The following is a 22,369-nucleotide window of genomic DNA, read 5'->3' on the forward strand; positions in this document are numbered from 1 at the left end:
TAGCAGTTTTGGCCTGGGTCACAGAACTAGGGGACGATGACGGGGACTTAAAAATGGAGCAGTCAGCAGCATTCTTAGCCATTGCCTCCTCAACCAGTAGCTGAATTCATTTATTTTATTTCATTTTTGTAAGCTGCCTTTTTCCCTCAGAGAGACTCTATTCATTGGTATATTTCTGTTAATTTGGGGAGACTTATCCTGTTGACAGACAATTGGAGTCCTAAGTCCTTTCTAACAATCTGTTGTTTTGTAAAGAATGGAAAGGCCTTCCTCTAAAATTGTAATTAATACTTTTAGTACCTCAAAATATGGTTAAGGAGATTGTTTTTGATGGCTTTCTTGCCTTCTTTAAAATACTTGCATATTATGTGTTTTGTAATGCATCCTCAGTTGTTATGCTAAGTTGTTATAGTCAAAATACAGTTATCTGAAAACAATACAGCACAACGAATCAACACATATATGAGAATCTCAGTGAGCAGAGCCGTAAAGCATTCCTTGCTGCAGTTGTTCACCCTTTAAAGTAATAGCAGCTGAGAGTCTGATTCATTCCTAGAGTTTTTGCCCAGGGTTAGGGGACTGGAAAGAATATCTCTGATTTTTTTTTCCTGCAAATACTGTCTCTTTGTCCCAATGTAAGACAGATATTACAGTACTTTGTTCTAGTATGTAGCACCTGTCTCACTACAAGAAAAGAACCTAGCATAGGCTGGAAAACGGCTACACTGAGAGAGGTAGATGCTCAGCAGGTGAGGTCTTGGTTGGGAAGTTCCAGAGTATATCAGGATTGGAACAGAGATGGTATTCTACCGGTTCAGACCGGTTCGCTTGAACCAGTAGTGGAGGTTGCAGGTGCCCCCTGCCTGGCTCTACAGCATCCCATTATAATATTAATTAAAATATTATTCTGGCAATCGTTTTGCAAAAGAGGTTAACACAATAAAATAGTATTTAACAAAAGAATGTTACACTGCCACAACACTATTTTTAAGAAACTAAGTTCTAGACATGATCCTTGTAGCAACATCTTTTTATCGTAATTTAGACAGTTCCAGTCCAAAACAAAAAGAAGGTGCTTAAACGAAGGAAGAATTTATAGTAGTTTGAATGGACCTGTCTAAAATGAATGGCTGCATTTTCTGAGTTCTGATACAATCATTGATCTTGCAATTATGTATAAAAACAAAATGATGGACTTGCTGAAAGAGAAATCCAGAAGGAAAGATCTTATCTCCAGGACATCAAGTGCTGTTTCTTCTAAGCTATCACTAAAGCACAAAGTTACTGCATTCAATTTAGAAAGCCTGGCTTTGGGGAAGTTATCGAAAACAGAATGACACTAGGATGTTACCTGCAGAAGTGCATGTGCCGGGTGTTTACTTAGTAAGAATTATTTTTGATTTAATCAGGTAAGCTGGCTGCAGAAACACAGTAAAAGAAATAAAAACAGCACATGCTGGAGGCAGATAGGCTGAAATAGCTCCAATGAATCAACATGGGTACACTAGTGATGACTGCTTCTATAAATAGCATGAGGAAATAGCGCATCACAATGCCTAACAACATCTCTTATTCTCTTATATGCAGATATGAAGATATAAGAGGCTGGACGTTCCTGTGAGTTTCCCAGTATACTTGAGTTATATTTAAAGGGTCTTAGGCAACCTAATGTTTATGCTTCTGTATTCTGATCTGATGGTACCATTTCAACAATCAGGAGCCTATCATGTGGGGGAGGTTTTTTTTAAAAGCACTGCCCTCTCAAGGTTAGATATATTTCTTAAAACAACCAGATTCGATGAATACAATGTTTTTCAATTAAATTAATATATTAAAAGTATAACTACTTCTGTATTTTGGGTTTCTTTGGACATTCCCATTTCCTGGATTGCTGGTTCTAGACAAAAAAAAGAAAGAAAGAAAAGAAAAACCTTCAGAGATATGACAGAGAGGAGGGGCTAAAATACAGGTTTTAGATGTGGATCTCTTGGACTGTTAAAACTGACTTGTTTGCCCAGAAATATTCAGGAAGAAATGTGGTTCCCATCATCTTTCTCTTCTTTCAGCAGAAATCAGTGGGTCTTTCAGTCACAACAAATGCATTGTGGTGAAACATGAAGGAAGATTTGCGTCTGATAGAAATGTCTTCTGGAACACTCCATTTAGACCATTTGGTCAACCTGAAAAATGCATCGTAATATAGCTGGGGCCAATTAATATATTTCTATACTAGGTGGAAGTGTCCTGATGTACTGTATATCTTTCCTAGTGCACTGAGAGACAACACTGGTGGCAACACCATAATCAGAGTGCAAAATCTCTATTTAATGCAGTATTGAGTATTGCCAGTAGATAGCATCATAGTTTTTGTGAATAAATTTTTGAGAAAATGAAAGGGAAAAAGAAACTTTCTTTGTCTACTAGCTGTCCTTCAGATTCAGAAATCACATGCTGTTAAAAGAAATGTTAGAATTTTAAATTTCAGAAATTATAGTAATCAAACCCTGAGGGTAATATTGTCAGTTTTGTTTGTGTGTGTGTGTGTGTGTGTGTGTGAGATAATTATAGTGAAAATGATTCAGATGTACTGTAAATCCCCATTTGACCCTTGATTTATTGGAGTGATTTTGGCTGGTCACTTTTATTCCAACTCTCAATTTTGTTGTGATGCTAAAACGAGCAGATGATCTCATTATAGAAAAGATAGGGCTCACATTTAATAACTGATAAATGCATTGCTTCCCCCCATACTCTTTGGTATGTGTGCATACAGTATTACTAGCAACTTTCAATCAAAGAATGGTAAAAAGCAAAAAACAAAAAAAAACAAAAAAAAAACAACCATCCATCAATGATAGGACTGCAATGACCGATGAGAAAAACCAGTCTGCCATTGATTTGATATCTTTCCTGATTATTGGGCGAGCCAGCCTAGGATCTGAAGAATAACCGAAGGACATAATCTGTTCCAATATAAAATGCCTCATGGCTGTAATATTAAGATGCAACTCTATTGTCATGGCACCATCTCTACAAAAAGCTCTCTTCAGAGAAGCCTGAATAAACTTGCCATTTATTTTAATTATTTTATGACAACATGAAAAGACTTTGAGGAAATCACCATTACATTCCAGATAGTTTTTATTCCTATTTCTCTCCTATTCCAAACAACTGTACTTTCTGGTAGCTTTTTAATGAAACTTGGTTTCTTGATTAAAAAAATATGCAGTATATTTTAAAATCAGTGAGTTGGATCCAAAAATTTCCTCCTGAATGTGAAAGGTTTTCTTTTTCTTTCTTTCAGGAAGATTATAACTATATACAGTATACATTAGACCCTTGGACATTAAAGATAAAATTCGGTTCAAAAATGGTCTCTCATTTGGGTTAGTACAAGCGGAAACAGAAGCACAAGAAGTGCAGGTTATATGTGCTATTTTACACGTCCAGAACTTTACTAGTAGCTGTTTTCCTTCATTTATGGATTCTGGAATCCAACCCATTGTTTCTCTGTATTCAATCAGGACTAATTCAAAGCCTGAAGAGGTTGTATCCATAGTGATAAAATGGACCCTTTCCCATTCCAATAGAGGTTCCTTCCAATTGTTTTCACAGCAATAGTGGCCCTACTGATTCTCTGATTAAGCAGTGTTGGCTGCTATTTAAAGTTTAGAAAATGTACTTACATTGTCTCACTGTATAATTAGAATACTGTGGGAAAATACTGTACAGTATTTATATACAGCATTCGATACAGTTGAATCTTAGGATTTGTTTAAAATTGGCCCAATTCAGCTGTTGCTCAGAAATCTCACATTTTCATTTCAATTCACTGAGATTTGTATGTTGGTTTAATGGAAAATTGAAAAATAAATAAGTTAATGTTCAAGATTGACATAATTATAATACCAACCCTAATACACATTCATTTTAATTAATTTTTTCAAGTATCTCAGAATATCCATCAGCAAATGCTTTTCCTCTCTTTTGCCTTTCTCTAATAACAAAAAAGCAACTTCAATAAATTACAACAACAAATAATTCTAATAAAGAAATGAAACACTTCCTATGAAGCCTGTATATTTGAAAACAGTTTTTTTTTAAAAAAAAACCTCAACATTTTATGACACACTATGTTCAGAAAACAATTTATAATCCAGATGGCCATCAGGAAAGTTTTTGCTTCAACACCTGCTGATTGAAACCAGTATGGTAGTTTATCCAATCAGGCTCATCACCAGGTTGATACAGCATCTAGGCAGCCAATTAAATGCAAATGACCAAACAGTAGGTCTCCTTGTTCTAGCACCTGCTTCTCGTATTCAGCTCCAAGCATCTTCAATCAGTTTCACTGCCAGGTATTTTTTCCCCCATCAACAGTGAAATCATGTCTGTATCGCAACCAACATCTTGTGGCTGGTATGCGCTCCAGATATTCACAGATAATCAACTTCCAGTTTGTTTGAATCAGAATATCAATGTTATTATCGGAACTGTTATAACAGATGTTTTGGAAAACCGAGATAATGCTTCTTACAAATCTAGGCCATGGAGATTCCCTTATAGCCAAATAGGCTTACTTTTTTGGCAATTCGTCTTATTACACTCTCTAGACTGCTTTTAGACCACTGTTTCTCAAGTTTAGCAACCTGGGGACGTGGGGACTTCAACATAACTTGTGGCTGAGGAATTCTGGGAGTTGAAGTCCACACATCTTAAAACTGCTGATATTAAGAAATACTATTTTCGACAATCTCTACCAGAGGAAGAGCCTCAAAATGTGCAGAATCATCCTATCAGAAACATATTTCTGAGTGACAACAGGCCATATCCAAGTGTGTCCTACCACAACAGATATGATTTAGCACTGTTTTCTAATATTTAACTGTGCTGAGAATCGGTATTATAACTCAGATAGGATCAGTTTCAGTGATTTGTTACTAGGGAACCTGTGGTCTTTCATAGATTTCAGGTCTGCAACATTAATTAGACTTAAGCAAAATGGGCAATAACTAGCAGTAATTAAGATTTGTAATGCACCAACCTTTTAAGGCTTCGACTCTGTATTTCCAGACTATTTAGTTAGTAGTTCTTTAGTTTCTGTTCTTGTTTTTCATCAGGAGAAAGTCCAATTATTAAAATAAAAAATACACTGAACAGTTTGTTTGGCAAAAGCCAGCCACTTTCCATGGCTGTTTAGTATCCTCCAGAAGTATTGGTCTTTAACTTCCACACGATTAGCACAGTCTATTACCATCTTTCATTTTTGGCACTCACAAGCTAGAAATGGGGGAAAAAAACAGACTGAACTTCTTTATTTAGAAAGAAACATGGCATAAGTAAATCCAGTATTAGCATCATTTTGAATATTGTATAGATGCACACTTATTACACACCTGTCTGAAGCTGTACATTTGTTCCTTGTTAGCATGCCTGAAATATGGAACTAATCTATGATTTATATTCATTAAAGCACAACTTTGTTAATCCATTCTAAAGAATGGTCTCTCTTGGCCAGACTTGGACAAATGTCCTTGGGCAACTGAACTGCAATTGTAATGTCTTTTCCACACAATAGATTGGTGAAGTTCAGGCATGAAGAGAGCAAATTAGCTTGGAACAAAATCCACATTTTTGAAGGTTAAAATTTAAATTGATTCAAAATATGTGAGAATTATTTATGCACACTTAAGAATATAAATAAAAACATTGCAACTAGAATTACATGTTATATACAGGGAAAAAAGAGGTTTCCCTAAGTGATGCAATCAGCACAGCAAATAACTATTTTAACTTGGAAATAGTTCAGGGATAAAAGCACCAATGTTATATATTTATAATGCTTATAAGTATCCTGTTAGTGATTAGCAAGTAAGGCTATCCCAAGGAGTTCGTGCACAAAAGTTAAAGGAAATTTATACTGGAATTGTCAATCAAATCTGAATTGTCAATCAGGCAAATGGATAAAGCTATCCAAAGCCCAGGAAAATGAACCTCAATGAAAATCAAGAGTGATCCTTTAAAGAACAGAAGGCTAATTTTATGTTGCTTTTTCAGAAGCAATGAAAGCATTTCTCCCTGGGATTGGCTAAATGCCAGATATAAAAAGCAATCTGTACCCTTGAAATTTGTCACAAATTTTTTATTTTCATTTTCATACACTCACATGTATACTGTACATAGCCAACACCATACAGCATTAAACAATAATTGCATCAATTCCTCTTGTCAACAAGGCCCCAGAAAATAGAAACGCAATATAACTTTTCCGCTCTCCATACACCTCTTTCTTCCACCACCCACCAACTTTCTATCTTCCCTCCATCATCCCCCTCTACCCTACTTCCCCTCCCCCTCTACCACTCCTCTCTCCACATCCACTCCCCCCCTTCCTTCTCACCTTTCCCTCCCACCCTCTCTCCCATCCCTCTCTGCCCACCTTTCTTCTTTCCCACTCCTCCGCTCCTTGGTGTATTTCCGCTACATATCAATATACTTGGCCTATCCTATTTTTAAAGAAAAATTAAAAAAGAACAGTATGCATGTGAAGTCACATTACATTGAGATCTAACACCTCTTGTCTAACCTAATATATTCCCTCCACCCACCCTCGCCCCGACCTCCTCCCCCCCCTGACTTCCCAGTCAGGGGGGTATAGATTGTACATGGTATAGATCTGTACATGGTATAGATTTTTAACAAACACGGTCTAAAATATATTGGGAAAAAAAAGAATAAGAATTAACAACATCTCTACATTGAGCTTAGCTCCTTCTTGCTAAGCTATCTTTAAACAATTTAAATCATTCCTGATCTTAAGCATAGGCTATCTGGAATTTCTTAGTCCCATATTTATTTTGTATATAATCAATCCATTTTTTCCAGTCTCGTTTATATCTCTCATTTGAGTGGTCTTTAAGATATGCAGATATTTTAGCCATCTTGGCTAAATTTGTGACTTTCAATGTCCATTCTTGAATTGTAGGCAAATCTTCCTTCTTCCAATCTTGCGCCACCAACAGTCTTGCTGCCGTTATTAATGGACCTCAGAGGACGCAGTCTATACCCTTGAAATTTGGATTGGACAGGTTATGAGCCAATGGACCTAGATGGAATATACATTTTGTTTATTTCAAATATCATAGATTGATCTGACCTATTCAGATTTTGTTAGGTGGGTACACATAGAGCAGATTATGTATTGGTGACTCTCATTCAGAAACAAATTTAAGACTCTTCCTTCTTGGTTAACCTAAAGAAGGAAAGAAGATGAAAAGGCTGTCATATTGCCTTCTCTAGCCTCAGAGAATATTTATCTGGATATCTTTACCAAATAGGTTCTTCCCAGAAGTGGTGAGAAGGTGCAGTAGAGATTGGAGATGGGGGAGAATTTAGACACCCATGGTGAGATTCAAAGAGATTGTTCTACCACCTTCCAGGTATGTGTACTCAACCCCATCCCATTACATCGTTCTTTTATATTCCAGTTAACATTTTTTAACAAAAAAAGTCCCGACACAAATTCGTTAATTCAACAGCAAAATACACATGTTGGGTATAGAAGTGTAAAGTTTTCTAATTCTATGTCCTTCTAGCTGCCTCTGTGCCTTTACTGATGTCATATATATCATTGCCCATAATGACTTTATCGTCCTTCCTTCCATTTAGCTAAGTAATATTGCTGGTTTGCCGAAAAATAACCTGAAAATTCTGTCCCTGTGTATGCTTTGGATTCTGTTTTTCTACCCTAATCTCTAAGAGAGGCTCCATCTAATTCAAGGTGAGAAACCTAATTACAGTTCTATTTTTCATTCTAAAAGTTCCCTTTTGAAACCTAGTCAGAAGGTGAACAAGACAAGTTTGCTTTCTCTACATTAGCCCTCAGTTCAACAACAAACAGGTACTAATTGATACCCTTGTGATTTTGGTTTTGTCCTTTTTAGCAGAAATTGCTTAATGAATTCTTGGGGTATAAAGGTGTCTGCCTGTTTCTAACAAAGGAACATCTGGACTCTTAAATCAGCAGCGAATAAAAATGGGAGTTAGGGGTTTTTTTTCCTTCTCTTCCCTCCTACTTTTCATCAAATTCTTCTGTCTGGCAGAGAAGATTGCGTGGCAGCTGCTGTTGTTGGCTGCTTGAGAAATGTCACAATATACATGCAGCTTTGTGCTTCAAAGACAACTACAAGACCTAGAAACCCCTGTCTAAAAAACAGCTAATTGCAAAAATCAGTGTGGTTATAATAAATGTTCAAAACATTGCATTAAATGACCTCAGCTTAATTACACTTTTTTTTAACAGAGTAAGAACTTATACAGAATAACATATCATTTGTTTGTTTTCCAGTTTTACTGCTATAAGTTTGTCAGTCTTCTCCAATACTGTGATATCCAGCTATTTTGCAACCCATTTCCTATTATTTCCAATTGAAATAGAAAGAGTGGCCATGCTTTTGTATTTCCTTATCTTTAAAACTAGAATTAATAATATTGTCATAGGAATCCTGCCTATATATACTTTCTCTTTCTTGAATAAACTTTATAACAATGTAAATATAAAAGCTAATGTAACAAAAGAATAACAGTAACAACTTCAAACTGTGCCCAGAAAAGATAAACGATGAAATCTAATGGGAAAAGGACATTAAAATGCTTAATGCTATGACAAATCAGGAATTAGTTAGCTTATATATGAATGCTATTTAGCCAATGTGTTTTTTTCTCAAAACTAAACATAAACAAAAATTCTCCTAATTTTTTCAGTGCAGTTGTAAACTCAAACCTTGTATCCAATGGAAAGTAGAAATATTCCAAGCAATTAAATACTTGATTAAATTAATGTTAATAGTAATAAATAGCCATGCAACCTATACAGAGCCTCCTTATTAAGTGGTAGTCATGGGACAGCCATATTACCATCAGCCCTGCTTTGGTGGCTTCTCAAAATCACTTCTGGGTCATTAAAAAAAGAAACATCCCGAGTAACAGATTTATATGTGAGAAAATTTAAGATTTTTTAATAAAATAAATTCAAATTATAATTATAATAGCCTTTAACATGTCCTTTAATATTCAATTGGCTGTTGTCAGATTCCTATGGGGTTGTGTAGAGGTTATGTAGGGGTCATAGCTGGCCCTATGGGTAAAAGTGGAAATGCAAATCCTTGTCTGAGTTAATTTGGACAACTTCTGGCTTATTGTTTATCTGAGCTTCCAGATGAAGTTTGGACTGCCTATATAAATATAAATCACATGCTATCAGCATGTGAATCTGATAGTTGTGGTTTATCCACTAAGCCATGCTTAAACTACGGCTCAGTACAAGATGCATCCGGTCTGTATGAAAATTCCCTTTTCATTTCTTCCGGATCTCCCTCTGACTCAAAACTGGAGATGTTTTTTGTGACATTTAAGATAGAAAATTCACAAAATTTGTAAAGAAGCTAAAATTTGCAAAATAATAGTTATTATAATTCAAACAATATCCTTCCCACAAAGAGGGGGGAAAGGAACTCCCCACCACTGTCTCATCCAGAAATGTAGATTGCAGCTTCTAGTTATCAACTTCCGGCTTACTAGGATATATAAAACAAGATTAAGCATAGCTGATTCTTATATCACCAACTCATGGGACTTTCTTATTTGTTTGTTTTGATTCTTTCTCTGTTTCTTTAATCACAAAACAAGTAGTAGTTATGGAGAAGAAATTTGAATTTTTGGCCGATATATCACAGTATGCCTGAATTACATGGAGATCAGAATCTCCAATTAACCAAATTTATCTTGGTTAATTAGAACCAAAGCTGAATATATCAAGTAATTTATAAACAGAATGGATTAGTGACTTGCTTTCAAATTTATTTTTAATTGCAAGCACTATGCTATTGCATTCAATGGGTCATACCTCTTCAGTGCATTTAGTATTTCAGAATTAGTCAATATCTGTATTATTCTCCAGAAAAATTGAGTTTTGCATGGATTTCTGAAAGTGAAAACAAAAGGAACCAAAGTAGTTTTCTGGATAGCCAATGCCCAATTCTTCATCAGCTAGAATGACAAGATAAATTCCATTTACCGTAGTTATCTTAAGTATGATTGGTAGTTCAAGAATTCTTTCCAAGATGCATATATAAGATTTACACACACACGACATATACAGTCCCCTTGAGAACTGCAAAGCTGCTGAATGTGTGGAATGCAACACAGGGTATTTAGATGAAATGATAAAATTAAGCTGAGATACATAGAGTATTTGTATTAAATTTTTCAGCCATTTTTACTTATCATAGAGAAACATATACTTAATACAGTATCTAAAAATGACAGGTCTCTAAATGTAATTTACATTTTCAGTAGCCTTTTATTAAAGGATAAATTCTGCAAATCAAATATTCTAGTAGTAGGCCATTCTTCAGCAAAGATATATAAATTTAACTGATTAACTGAATATTTGAAGCAGTATCATTCCAAATATTAGACCAAATTATAGTTGTGCCCTGTGTTATGCATTTATGCATGCCTATCATATAAGATGCTACCTTGTCTTTTGTCTAAAGTAATGTTAATCCCAAAGAGGAATAACTTCAGTGATTTTCTAAGATTTATTTTGAGGCTCCAAGCTGTCTAGCTCTATTCACTTCATGCACTGAGTAGCCAACCATATTTCAGCCAATCATCTTATGTAAACTCAAGCCATGTAGTCATTTATGTTTCAGTATTACGCAAACCCAGAAAATTGATTTATTGAGTAAACCATGATTCAGTTGACCATGGGAAAGCATTTTGTGCAAATATAGCTTTTCAGGGCAACCTTTGGCATAGTTGTGTGCTTTCTGGTCAAACCATCATAATGCATGATGTGAGGCTGCAAATTTACGGTGTCATACAGTAAAATCAGCTCTTAGAGATATACACACACCTGTTTCACTCTATTCCCATACCCCATGGTAGCTGCTACTATATTTGGTTTATTTAAAACATGATTGTAAGAACTTACATTTCTTAAATTTTGATTACATGACTTGTTCAACCAGCAATCAACAGTTGAATATCATCACCATATTAGTAAAACCTAATTTCATATTGATGGATGACATTGTCCAGTAGTTTTATGTGCATGTTAGATAGTAGGGACAACAGCATTGAATCCAGACGCAGTCTACAAACTAGGGGCTTCACCTTTCCCCATCTATCAACTTAGGAACCACTGAGAAAGGAGGAGAATGATCTCAACACATTCCTCCCAGGATGTGTAATTGATTCAGAGATCATGATAGATAGAGTGTATCTACAATGAGATCAATACTGTTTCCATACTATAACCCAGTCTGAAACCTGGCTGAAGTGAGTCTAGATCTGTGATGGTGAACCTACAGCATGCGTGCCATAAGTGGCACATGGAGCCCAGTCTGCAGGCACGCAAGCTGTCATCCCAGCTCAGCTCCACTGTGCATGTGCACGCGCCTCCTGCTGGTCAGCCAATTTTTGGGTTTTGGTTCTGCATGTGTGAGGCGCATGTAGCAGATGTGCACACATGTGCGGGGTCATGCATGCATGTGTGGGGGCAGCACAGGGGGCTGCACCCAGTTTTTGGTCCCAGGAGGCTGCAGGGAGGCCTTCTAGGCCCAAAATGGGGTTGGGGGGGTCGCAAGCACATATGGAGGGGGGGAGTCATGTCGGCCTGCGCAGGGGTGAGCGCACACAAGGGGAAGTGCATGCATTGCAATATGAGTGTGGGCACATGCACGCACGCTCTCACATGCATGTGCGCACTTTTGGCACACGACAATGAAAAGGTTAGCCATTACTGGTCTATATTATCCGTTTCTTCCAGGATCTTCTACAACTGCAATCTGATAATCTTCTTAACAACTTGGCCCAAAAAGAGATGGGCGGAGACTGAATGAAACTTGTTTGGGACCCTAAGGAAGAGGAAGGGGCTTACCATCTCCTGCAAGGTAGGCAGAACCATTCCATCATTCCAGTATGTTAGGGTTGGGTTGGCAATATATAAATCATATAGCAATGCTGTACCTGTTTCTTTAAATCATACTGTAAAATGTGATTGGTTGCTGTTTCCTCAATCAGCTGTAAGAGGGAGCCAGAATGATTGTTAACTCTCTGTTTGTTAGATGCTGGGCTGATCTGATCTGAGTGTTTTGGAAGCTGGCTGTTAGAAAGTGCCATGAGCTATTGTAAGTTTTGCAACTGCTAGCAAACTTTGAGTACCAGACTGTTTGTATGATTATGGACTATGTTATTTGGATTATCCCTTAACTGAAAGACATTGATGACTGACTGTCTTATCCGTGTATGACTTGGACTGTTTGATGGACTCTGATACCTCTATTTCCACAAAAGTAAAAGCCTATTTAAACTGCAGTGTCTTGATATGCTGGTTTGTGTGTTCTCCAACACAACTCTCACAATGCTTCCCTGAACGCACTTGCTCTCCCAACAGGGAGCTTACCTAACACAGTATGAATTTATTACTACATGGACCCGATCATACATCACCTTCCAGGAAGACTTAACCAGGAGGGACATGGGTCTAACTCAGGTTCCAGTATTATGAGGTTTAATGATCCTGTCCACTTCCTCAGGAATCCCAGGATCAAGCAATTCCCAGGTAACATGATAAAACCATGTTTGTCCAGACTACCAAATCAAAGTATAATTCATAGTAGAACACAGCAATTTTGAATTGTGTTCTGGAAATGCTAGGAAATGGATGCAAATCACCTAAGTATGCTGAACATTTTCAAGCAAATCCAGACTGCTTTCAGCTATATTCACATGACATACTTATGGTTAACTTAAACATACCTTAGTTACCTCACTTCTCGGGAATGGCACAACATATGGAGCCATTAACTAAACAAACCAAATGGGTTCACACACATACTAGGACAGCATGTACTTGATACAAATTTGTAGTCCTGAGTTTTGTGTGAATATAGCTAGTGACGATCATTAGGCTGGAAAATGGAGAATTAACAAAAATCATTTTGACTGTGACAGATGGTCGGTATAGTCCATCAGGTCTAGAGAGTCCCATTTGGGAAGATTGTCTTATACCTCACAACTACCATCTTGAAAAAGAGGCTGCCAGAAAAAATTGCAGGCACCTGTGCTGCCTTCCTCCCTTCTTATCTGACCTTCTCCCCAGAGTCAGCATGGCAGAGTTGCTAATAAAGTTGCAATCTTCAAAAAGGTGTGAGAGGATAATGGAGGAGATAGACATGTGTTTGGGAGCTCTGCTACCATCAGCCAAATAAAAGAAGGGTTCCCCCCCCCTTCAAAGGGAGTTGGTGGTCCAGCGGGGGGGGGGGAGGAGAGGCAAAGCAAAATACAGGTGGAAAGCTGCAAGTACCTCATATGCTGGCCATTAACAGAGAAGAAAAAAAAATAGAAGAAATCCCATAGAGCAGTAATGGCTAACCTGTCGTTGAGTGCCGAAAGCACCCACACTTGTAATGCAATGCATGCACAACCCACCTGCATGATCCCTGCGCATGTACCCTGACCCCACACATGCGTGGCATGACACCTCTGTGCTCCCTGCACATCTCTCTGCACATGTGCCCTATCGCCTCTCCCATTTTGGCTTCCAGGTTGGTGCAGGAGGCTTTCCAGACTCAAAATGGAAGGTGCTCGTGCGGTGCCCCCATGCCCCATTTTGGCTTCCTGGAAGGCCTCTTGCACCAAGCTGGAAGCCAAAACATGGTGTGGGAGTGCTGTGTGAAGCCCCAAACTGCAATGCAAGTCCCCCCCGCACATCCGCCTCACCCCCACACATGTGCATGTGCATCCTCCCCCATGCATGCCTGACAGAGACCTGAAGACCAGCTGGCCGGCAGGAGTCATACATGCATGCCTGGTGGAGCTGGGCTGGGGCGATGGCTGGCATGCCCGCAGAGAGGGCTCTGCGTGCCATAAGTTCGCCATTACAGCCATTGAGGAATTAAAGACAGAATAGACTACATAAGAGGAAAACATTGCTCTACAACAGCAAAGAAATAATAGTAGTAGAATATAGTATAGAGAACATTGTAAATGTATGATAGTAATACAATTAGAGTATAGAACAGTGATGGCGAACCTTTTTTGGCCCGCGTGCCATAAGTGGGAAAGCGCAGGGAAGTCGTGCATGGGCGTGCTGCACCCATAATGCAATGCGCCCCCCAGTGCGTATGAATGCACTACATGCACAACCCCCTCATTTTTTGCATTGTTTTTTCGCCCTCCCCAGGCTCCAGAGGCTTTATAGGAGCCTGGGGAGGGCGAAAAAAGCACTGCAACCATCACAAATAGAAGCTTAAGTTAATAAGTGCCCAAATTGTGACCATATGATCACAGGGACGCCACAATAATTGTAAGTAGAAGAACTGATCATAAATCATTTTTTTCAAAGGCGTCATAACATCAAATAGTTACTAAACTAATAGTCATAAGTTGAGGACTCTCTGCATAGATTTGTAAAATATCCATCCAACCTTTATAGGGAATGAATGAATGAATGAATGAATGAATGAATGAATGAATGAATGAATGAATGAATGAATGAAAATATATATATATATATATATATATATATATATATATATATATATATATATATATACACATACATACATATATATATATATATATATATATATACACATACATACATATATATACACATACATACATATATATACACATACATACATACACACACACACACGTCAACCTATTCAGAATCCAATGCTTTCATGGCTCTTTTGGGTCTAGATCAACCAAATCAGGTACAGTTTTCTTTTTAAAAAGCCTGTCGCATCAGATGAAAAGCATATCCTATACAAAAAAGCTCATTAATTTCTCATTTGAACAGAAAATAATTAAAATTCTGATGAAACTGGAGTAACCTAAGTATACAAGCAGTAGCCTATTAAATAGGAAGAAATGGAAAAATCTGTTTTAGAAGAAAGTTGCAAAGAGAAATTAATTAATTTCTATTAATTGCATAGAGAAATCAGGAGGGCAGACTGTAGAAATTTCATGGGGCATATGACATTTATTAATTTACCTTTAGTAAAAACTCTCAATTCTCTTTGTGTCTATCTGCTATCTGCTACATCCTAGGCCAGGGATTGGCAATCTTAAACACTCAAAGAGCCATTTGGACCCGTTTACCACAGAAAAGACCGGGAGTGACAAAATCCTTCCCATGTATGACTATTTCCTGAGTAGCCACAAAACTAGTATATGTAGTTGAAGTAAGCATTCTGTTTTCTTCTGAAACTTTTCTTTTCTTGGATTTCACCATGTTTGGCCTACTGGGGATTGAAAAGCTCAAGAAATCACATTCCAGTGGGTGTCGCACATTGGCGGGTGTAACACATATTTTGAGCAATAGGGAGCCACAGCAGAGGGATGAAAGAGCCACATACTGCTCCAGAGCCACAGATTGCTGACCCCTATCCTAGGCCCTTCATCTTGATGAAGCCAAATTCTGGGCTGGACTAAGATACTTAGGATTATACAATATAAAGTATATAGACAGCTGTGATATACAGTATCTCATTCCAAATTGATATTCTTGAGTGTTTTCATACTCCACCTTGCAAATGTAGCCTAGCCAAAATAAAAATAAAAACTTCCAAAATATTTGGGAACATCTGGTTTTGGTAAAAACATTAGAATGTTTATAAAAAAAATAAAGCAATAAAAGCAGAATTGGTGGCGCGAAATGAAAAATATGTGCTAGTCAACATTAGGAGAAGCATCTTCCAAGGGTTAGTCCTTATCAGCCTTATGACATGTAGTCCTCAATTTACAACAATTGAGCCCAACATTTTAGTTATAGGTCACTGCCATTTTTTCAATGGTTATTAAGTCATTGTGATCATTAAGCAAATCACATGGTCATAAGTTCAAATCTAAATCTTATCCGATGGGTATTTTTTGCCATTTTGTGCTCACAAAACACAACCACATGACTACAGGATGTTGCAACCGGTCGTAGATGTGAGCTGGTTGCTAAGCGCCTGAAATGCGACCATGTGATTGCAGAGGTGGTACGGCAGTCATAACTTTGAGGACAGGATGTAAGAAATTTTTTTAAGTCCATCATAATTTTGGTCATTAAGCAACAGGTCCAAGTCAAGGATTACCTATATATGTGATGGCTACAATCCATCTTTGATTGATTTTAAAGCAAACAAATTGTGGCTACCCAACAATAAAAACTGCTACTAAAATAACACATCTGCTTTATACAGATGATCTAAAAGCATATGGAAAATCAGAAATTGAAATCCTATTCAGCAACAAATACTGTAAGTATTTTAGCACAGGTATAGCAATGAAATTAGTCCTACAGAAATATACCACAGTAGCAATACATGAGAAGTGAATAGTAGTGGAATTGAAATGCCTAATGGCCAAAGCACCAGGGTATATCGGCATGAAGCCTACAAGTATCTGGGCATTTTGCAGTTAGATAACATCAAGCAGGGACAAGTTAAAAATGTGGTTAGTTAGGAATAGATCCAAATAGTAAGAAAATTGTTAAAGACAAAATTGGATGGTTGAAACATCATCAAAGCCATCAATACCTGAGCCATACCTATGACACGATACACGATGGAATTATTAACTGGATACAACCTGAACTGAACATAAAACAATAAAACTTATCAGTATTCACCATGCATTACATCCCAGTAGTGATATTGATAGATTATACCTGCACTGCAGAAATGGAGGCAGAGATTTACTTCAAGTCAAACAAACTATCAAAGAAAAGAAGAATGCACTGACTGATTAGCCAGTCAAATTAAAATTGGGAACTTATGGAAGGTACAGGAAATAAAACATAAATATTTATTTATTTATTAAATTTGTTTGTTGCCCATCTCACCATGGCTTTGGAGAGCTTGAAATTATATTGAAATAAAGTAATAAAACCTTGAACAGAATGCTGGCAAGGAAAAGCATTACAGGGTCAATTTCGGCTAAAAACTGGCCACTGTGATTTCACATATTAGTATACAGAAAAACTTACATCCTGCAAGATATCCGTAACACCATAAAACATTCACACCTATTCCAGATCTTTGGGAAGGAGTCGATAGGATGACAAAAATGCCAAATCCAGTCTGAACATGTGGCTGACTATGTGATGGACCATAATAATTGGTCCATCAAGCTGGTCATACAGTCAGCCAGATGTTTTGTTTGGATGTGGCATTTTTATCGTTTCACATTGTTGTTTATAATAATAGTAACATATTAAAGTTGTACACTGCCCAATTCTCAATGATTCTGGGCAATCACAACGCTCAATAAATTGCAGTAAAATAAATAAAGAATGAAGATAAAAGATGGGAAGTGCAATGATGTGAAGGGTTTAATTTCCACCCAAGTCTTCATGGCTGTTCTAAAGAAGAACAGAGTGTGCCCATATGGATTTCAGGGATAAACATTACAAGAAGTCAGAAGATGATACAGGAAAGGGTCTTTTGGGCTCCCAAGAAATGCCCTGCAGACTTCAATATAGTGACTAGGAAGTCACACTATAATTTGAAATATTTATTTACTTAGAACAAGTTTAAAAATATTTGAAGGCAAAATACAGAATATCTTTCTTCATGAAAACTATCCTGCATGGACAAAAGGAACCCACAGAAAAAAATGTAGGTACCATCCATATGTAATCCAGGTAGTCTTCGACTTACAATCATCCATCTCGTGACCGTGTGAAGTTACAATGGCACTGAAAAAGTGACTTATCACCATTTTTCACACTTATGACCATTGGAGCATCCCGATGGTCACATCACCAAAATTTGGATGCTTGGCAACTGGCATGTATTTATGACAGGGTCATATGTTCATCTTTTGCAAACTTTTGCCAAGCAAAGTAAATGGGTTAGGGTTAGGATCCAGGTTCACTTAACAACCATGTTACTAACTGAATAATTGCAATGATTCACTTAACAACCGTGGCAAGAAAAGTCACAAATGGAGCAAAACTCACTCAACTGTCTTGTTTAGCAAATTTTGGGCTCAGTTGTGGACATAAGACGAGGACTAACTGTAACAAAATGGACCTCAGCACTTTATCTTTTTAGGAAGCCTTCACCAATTAGAACAATTGTTTGAACAAACAATTTCCAGGAAAATTCATTAAAATTATTACAAAATTTTGTTTCAGTTTCGATTCTTGGTGAAATCATTTTTCATTCCCTGAGCATTTGATGTTTCATGCTTCTGTATGCTATAGGTACAAAACACTGAACAATATTCAGTTAATATAATAACTCTCCTAGAGCAATAGAAAAATTAATCTATATTAAAATGTGTAATATACTGAGCCTAAATCATTATTTAGGCTCAGTAGCTTACATGTTTTAATATAGGTTAATCTTTGTATTGTTCTAGGAGAGTTATTATATTAACGGAATATTGTTCACACTTTGTACCTATAGCATAGAAAAGTTAAAATAAGCAACTTCTTTGCAACTTCCTTGCCTTAAGTTTCTATAGTGAGACTACATCAACATTAGCCATTAAGCAGTAGGATGGATAAAAAACTTCTCTCTTTTCAGCATCAGATTAGCATCTCTAGAGTTGAATAAAATTTATATTCACAAGAGTAGCCTGAAAGAATTGTTAAACTATTTCCAAAAATAAATTACAAACATTTAAAAAAAGGTAATTTCAAAGGAATCCAGACCATGCCATTCCTCCTACAGGTGCAAGTGACTATTTGATAACTGTAAAAGAAGAAAAAATAATTATTGCAACAGAATATCAGCATCACCTGATTTTATCTCATTAAAATGAATAAGACAAGTTAATACTGTTCAAATAAATGAAAAAAAAATGCATTTTTAATGTTTTCTGTTATGTTTTTGCCAAGCGCACTGTACCATGTTCTGAAATGTTACTATGTCTTTCATTTGTATAGTGGATTATAATAAAGAATTTTAGTTAGGAGAACACAAAAATACAATGCAGGGTTCATTTAGAATTTTCACTGATAATTATATAAATAATACATTTTAGGTACAGATAAAACATATTAGCATATTGAAAGGATAGTTTAATAAAACTTCTCAGAAGGCTAACTTGATCATTTAATTAATCTTGTTTTGCTGCTGATATTTTATCTGCTGGTTTAGCTTACCTGCATCTTTATCTTCTATAGATGAATGTTTCTGTTTGTGTGGAAGGGGGACGAATACTGCTTTTCCCCAATATCTTTAACTGATTAATTGGCAAAGCTATATCCAAAATGCATTCTCCACTCTGTTAAGACTCAAATGGTTCTCAAATGCACTTCTCTGCTCTAGAACTTAGACATAGTACTTCTCCTACCCATGTCTTCAAACCAAAACCTCACTCTCCAAAGCTTACACTCTAACTAGTCTGGTACTAGTGATGCTATGATTCATGAAAAACAAGAGTTGGGTTACAGTTAGTTTAATATAATCTCCCTCAGTGTGATGTAATCCAGATTTTTCAAAATGACAGTTCTTTGAATTCACATCCAGCATGGGTGTCATTAGACCAAGGCTTACCACCAGGTCATCATAGCATAACCATCTCTGTAAAGATAGCAGTTGCACAATGTGTAACTGTACTTAATATGATTTACTCACTAAGTCACTTAGATTTATGACTCATCAAATTATACATTAGCTACAAGGGATTGATTCACATAACACACATTAACAGTATAGCTCAGTAGTTTATTATTCAGTCTGTTGTGTAAATTAATGTGTATGTGTAACTTTTCCTAACTTGACAAACTCCAGATATATTTGATTGACACTTCTCAAAATTGTTTACAAAATAAATAATGGTTGGAAAGCTGAAAGTGTATCAGTTTGAAGGAGATTGGTTTAGCAAAACAAAAACCAACAACAAAAAAACACTTTCCTTCCACCTTATAAATCTGCCCAGAGTCGTAATGTTACATCACTATTCCATTGAACAGCATATAGTAAATGTGATACAAACTGGGCTCTGGCATATAGTGGAACATATGTATATGTAAAGTTCTCTATACACAGATGTTTGACATGAATCTATTCAACTAGTGCCACAAGCAATTTGATCTTACATATTTCCCAAGGAGTAATAACAGAATCATAGTTGGTGTATGGAAAAAAAACAATAATGGATAGAAAGTATATAATCTAGTTCAATTTTTCCAGGAATTAATATATTTTATAGAATGATTCAAAAAGCATTTTAATTGTAGGGTTTAATTGATCAGTGATAAAATTGATCTTAAATTATCTTAGGGAAAAAAAGGAGTTGGTGGTGGTGGTTCAGGATGTATTTTATATATTTCCACTGCAGCCATAATTACTCAACATAATTTTTAGTGGAGGTGGGGAGGAGAGAGAGAGAGAGAGAGAGCAGCTCTGCGGATGAACAGCTTGTAAGGATAGTCGTGATCAGCGGCTCTTTAAACCAAGGCAACTTGACATCCTCGGAGTACCACCACGCCGGATTCCTACTTCGCAGGCACCAAAGAAAGATCTGCAGCGTCCAGTTCGGAGGTTGCACGTCCCACCTCCAGACGGTGCTTTAAATGCAGGAAATTTCACATCCGGGAAACGAAAAGCGAGCAAAGACGTGGAATGCAAAGGGGGGGGAGGTTCTCCCCCTTCTTCTCCCTCCCTTCTTCTCTAATGCTATTTGAAGTAAGTAAATCCCCCCTTGACTGGAGGTAATGGGGTGGGGGAAATCTAGCTTGCCCTTCCGAGCTTTGAGAAAGTTGCATCCACAGTTGCCTCAGGTGCCAGAGAGAGAGGGGGACAGAAGCACCGGGACTGCGGATCCGGGAAGCACCAGGAATTGTTGAGGAGGTGTTGGGGAGGAGAGGGGGGGGGGAATTGCACGGCTTCTGCCACAGCCAATCCCGGCCGCGATCACATCAATGCAAATAGGAGCACAATGGAGCTGGCAATAAGCACACTGCAGCCAAGCTTGGAGCGGGTTGCGTTTGGCTGACGGGCCGCCGCTCCAATGGCAGGAGCTGGGGGTCTACGGGTAACCAGTGGCGGCGATGTGGGGGCGTGCCGGTGTCAGGCTAGGCTGTCCTTGCAGGGTGTCTGGGCTAAACTTCACCAAATAATAGCTGTTTGTATTTTGGCTGCTGCAGGAGCCATTTTAGGTAAGTTGTGCTCTGAACTTTTTATTGGCGCGCCGTGCGCTCGCCAGGAGCGCTCGGGGTGCACCGGCCCGGCCCGGGGACTGGCTATGAATGAACTCGGGCTGCCCGGCCAAAGCCGGCAAGGCGCTAAGAGCCGAAGAGCCGGCGGTCAGTCGGTCGGTCGGTCGGCCAGCCGGCCATCCAGGCGGCCTGAGCTCAGCCTGGAGGGGGCATGCCGAACGCTTAAGCCTCCTCTCGGGCACTGTCATGGCGTTGGGGTGGCTCTGCCCTTGGGAGCGGACCTTCGGGCCCTGGGCGTCAGGGAGGGGATGGCTCATGTGATGCCCTCTGCGCAGATTTGCTCAGCAGGAGAGGAGGAGGAGGAGGATGCCCGCCTGGACTCAGCGAGCGGCGGTGCCCCTTGCAGCGCCAACCTCCTCTCTTAAAAGAACGGGGCTTCGGAGTGGGGGGGGAGGGAAGATGACCCGCAGCTCCTCCCTTGGTCGTTCTCCGGGCGGGCGGAGGGCTACGGCTGCGACGGCTCCCGATGACCCTCTCACCCCCAGAAGTTCTCTGCGCCTGCCCACTGTTTTGCATGGGTGGCGATAAGGAGGATGCGCCGTCCAAGCCCAGCTGCGCCTCCCTTGAGTCTGGTCCCACGCACTGCAGTTTGCTTTTCCTCCCCCCCCCACTCCTTCCACCCCCCATCCCTCCCCCTTTCGAGGCATTCTTGGCACACGCGCGTTCACACAGACACACACAAACACAAGAGTCCTGCCCACCTGCCTCGGTTGCAGATCCATCCACAGTACGTCCATGAGTCATGTGCATTCCTGCAACCATGACCAAGTTTGGTGCAATTTGGGGGCTTAGAGAGAGAGAGATTTAGCATCGATAGAGAGTTGGAAACCCCCGTCCGCTCCTTTCTGCATTGTTTTGTGTGCTCTCCGGCGGCATTGCCATGATCTTCTGCATTATGATAAACGAGAACTGGTGGTTGTTTGGCTTGCAAATATTGGCACATTTTGAAAAATCAAAGTGGAGATGTTAGTATTCCTGAGACTTTTAGGGCAAAAGAGCAAATTGGGATCTCGGATGTTGTATAAAACTACTGTAGTGCAGTGGTGGATTATGACACATTCCATGATAACCTCTCTTGTCTGGTGTCCTCCAAACATGGGAGATCCCAGAATCCCCAACCAGTGCAGCTGT

General features: G+C 38.4%; 1 protein-coding gene and 1 long non-coding RNA gene across 5 annotated transcripts in view; one reads left to right on the forward strand and one right to left on the reverse strand.

Annotated features, from left to right (window-relative positions):
- Positions 1-6,727: 6,727 nt before the first annotated feature.
- LOC148044694 (uncharacterized) lies at positions 6,728-20,124 on the reverse strand. Its single transcript, XR_015697345.1, has 3 exons — positions 19,178-20,124; positions 18,691-18,764; positions 6,728-7,105 (listed from the first exon to the last, which is right to left on the reverse strand). It is a non-coding gene; the product is annotated as an uncharacterized LOC148044694 (long non-coding RNA).
- Positions 20,125-20,569: 445 nt separating this feature from the next.
- CHD6 (chromodomain helicase DNA binding protein 6) overlaps positions 20,570-22,369 on the forward strand; it is a 130,465-nt gene continuing 128,665 nt past the window's right edge. For 3 of the 4 annotated variants that reach the window (XM_087720294.1, XM_087720298.1, XM_087720297.1), the window contains exon 1: positions 21,073-21,178. The gene's annotated coding sequence lies outside the window, so the exon portion shown is untranslated. Of the gene's footprint in view, positions 20,706-21,072; positions 21,179-22,369 lie in introns of those variants that run through there. The other variant, XM_087720295.1, reaches the window with a different exon arrangement.

Source organism: Thamnophis sirtalis, unplaced genomic scaffold (genome assembly GCF_051295495.1).
Source record: "Thamnophis sirtalis isolate CommonGarterSnake01/CBP01778 unplaced genomic scaffold, rThaSir2_p1.2 scaffold_7, whole genome shotgun sequence".
NCBI lineage: Eukaryota > Metazoa > Chordata > Lepidosauria > Squamata > Natricidae > Thamnophis > Thamnophis sirtalis.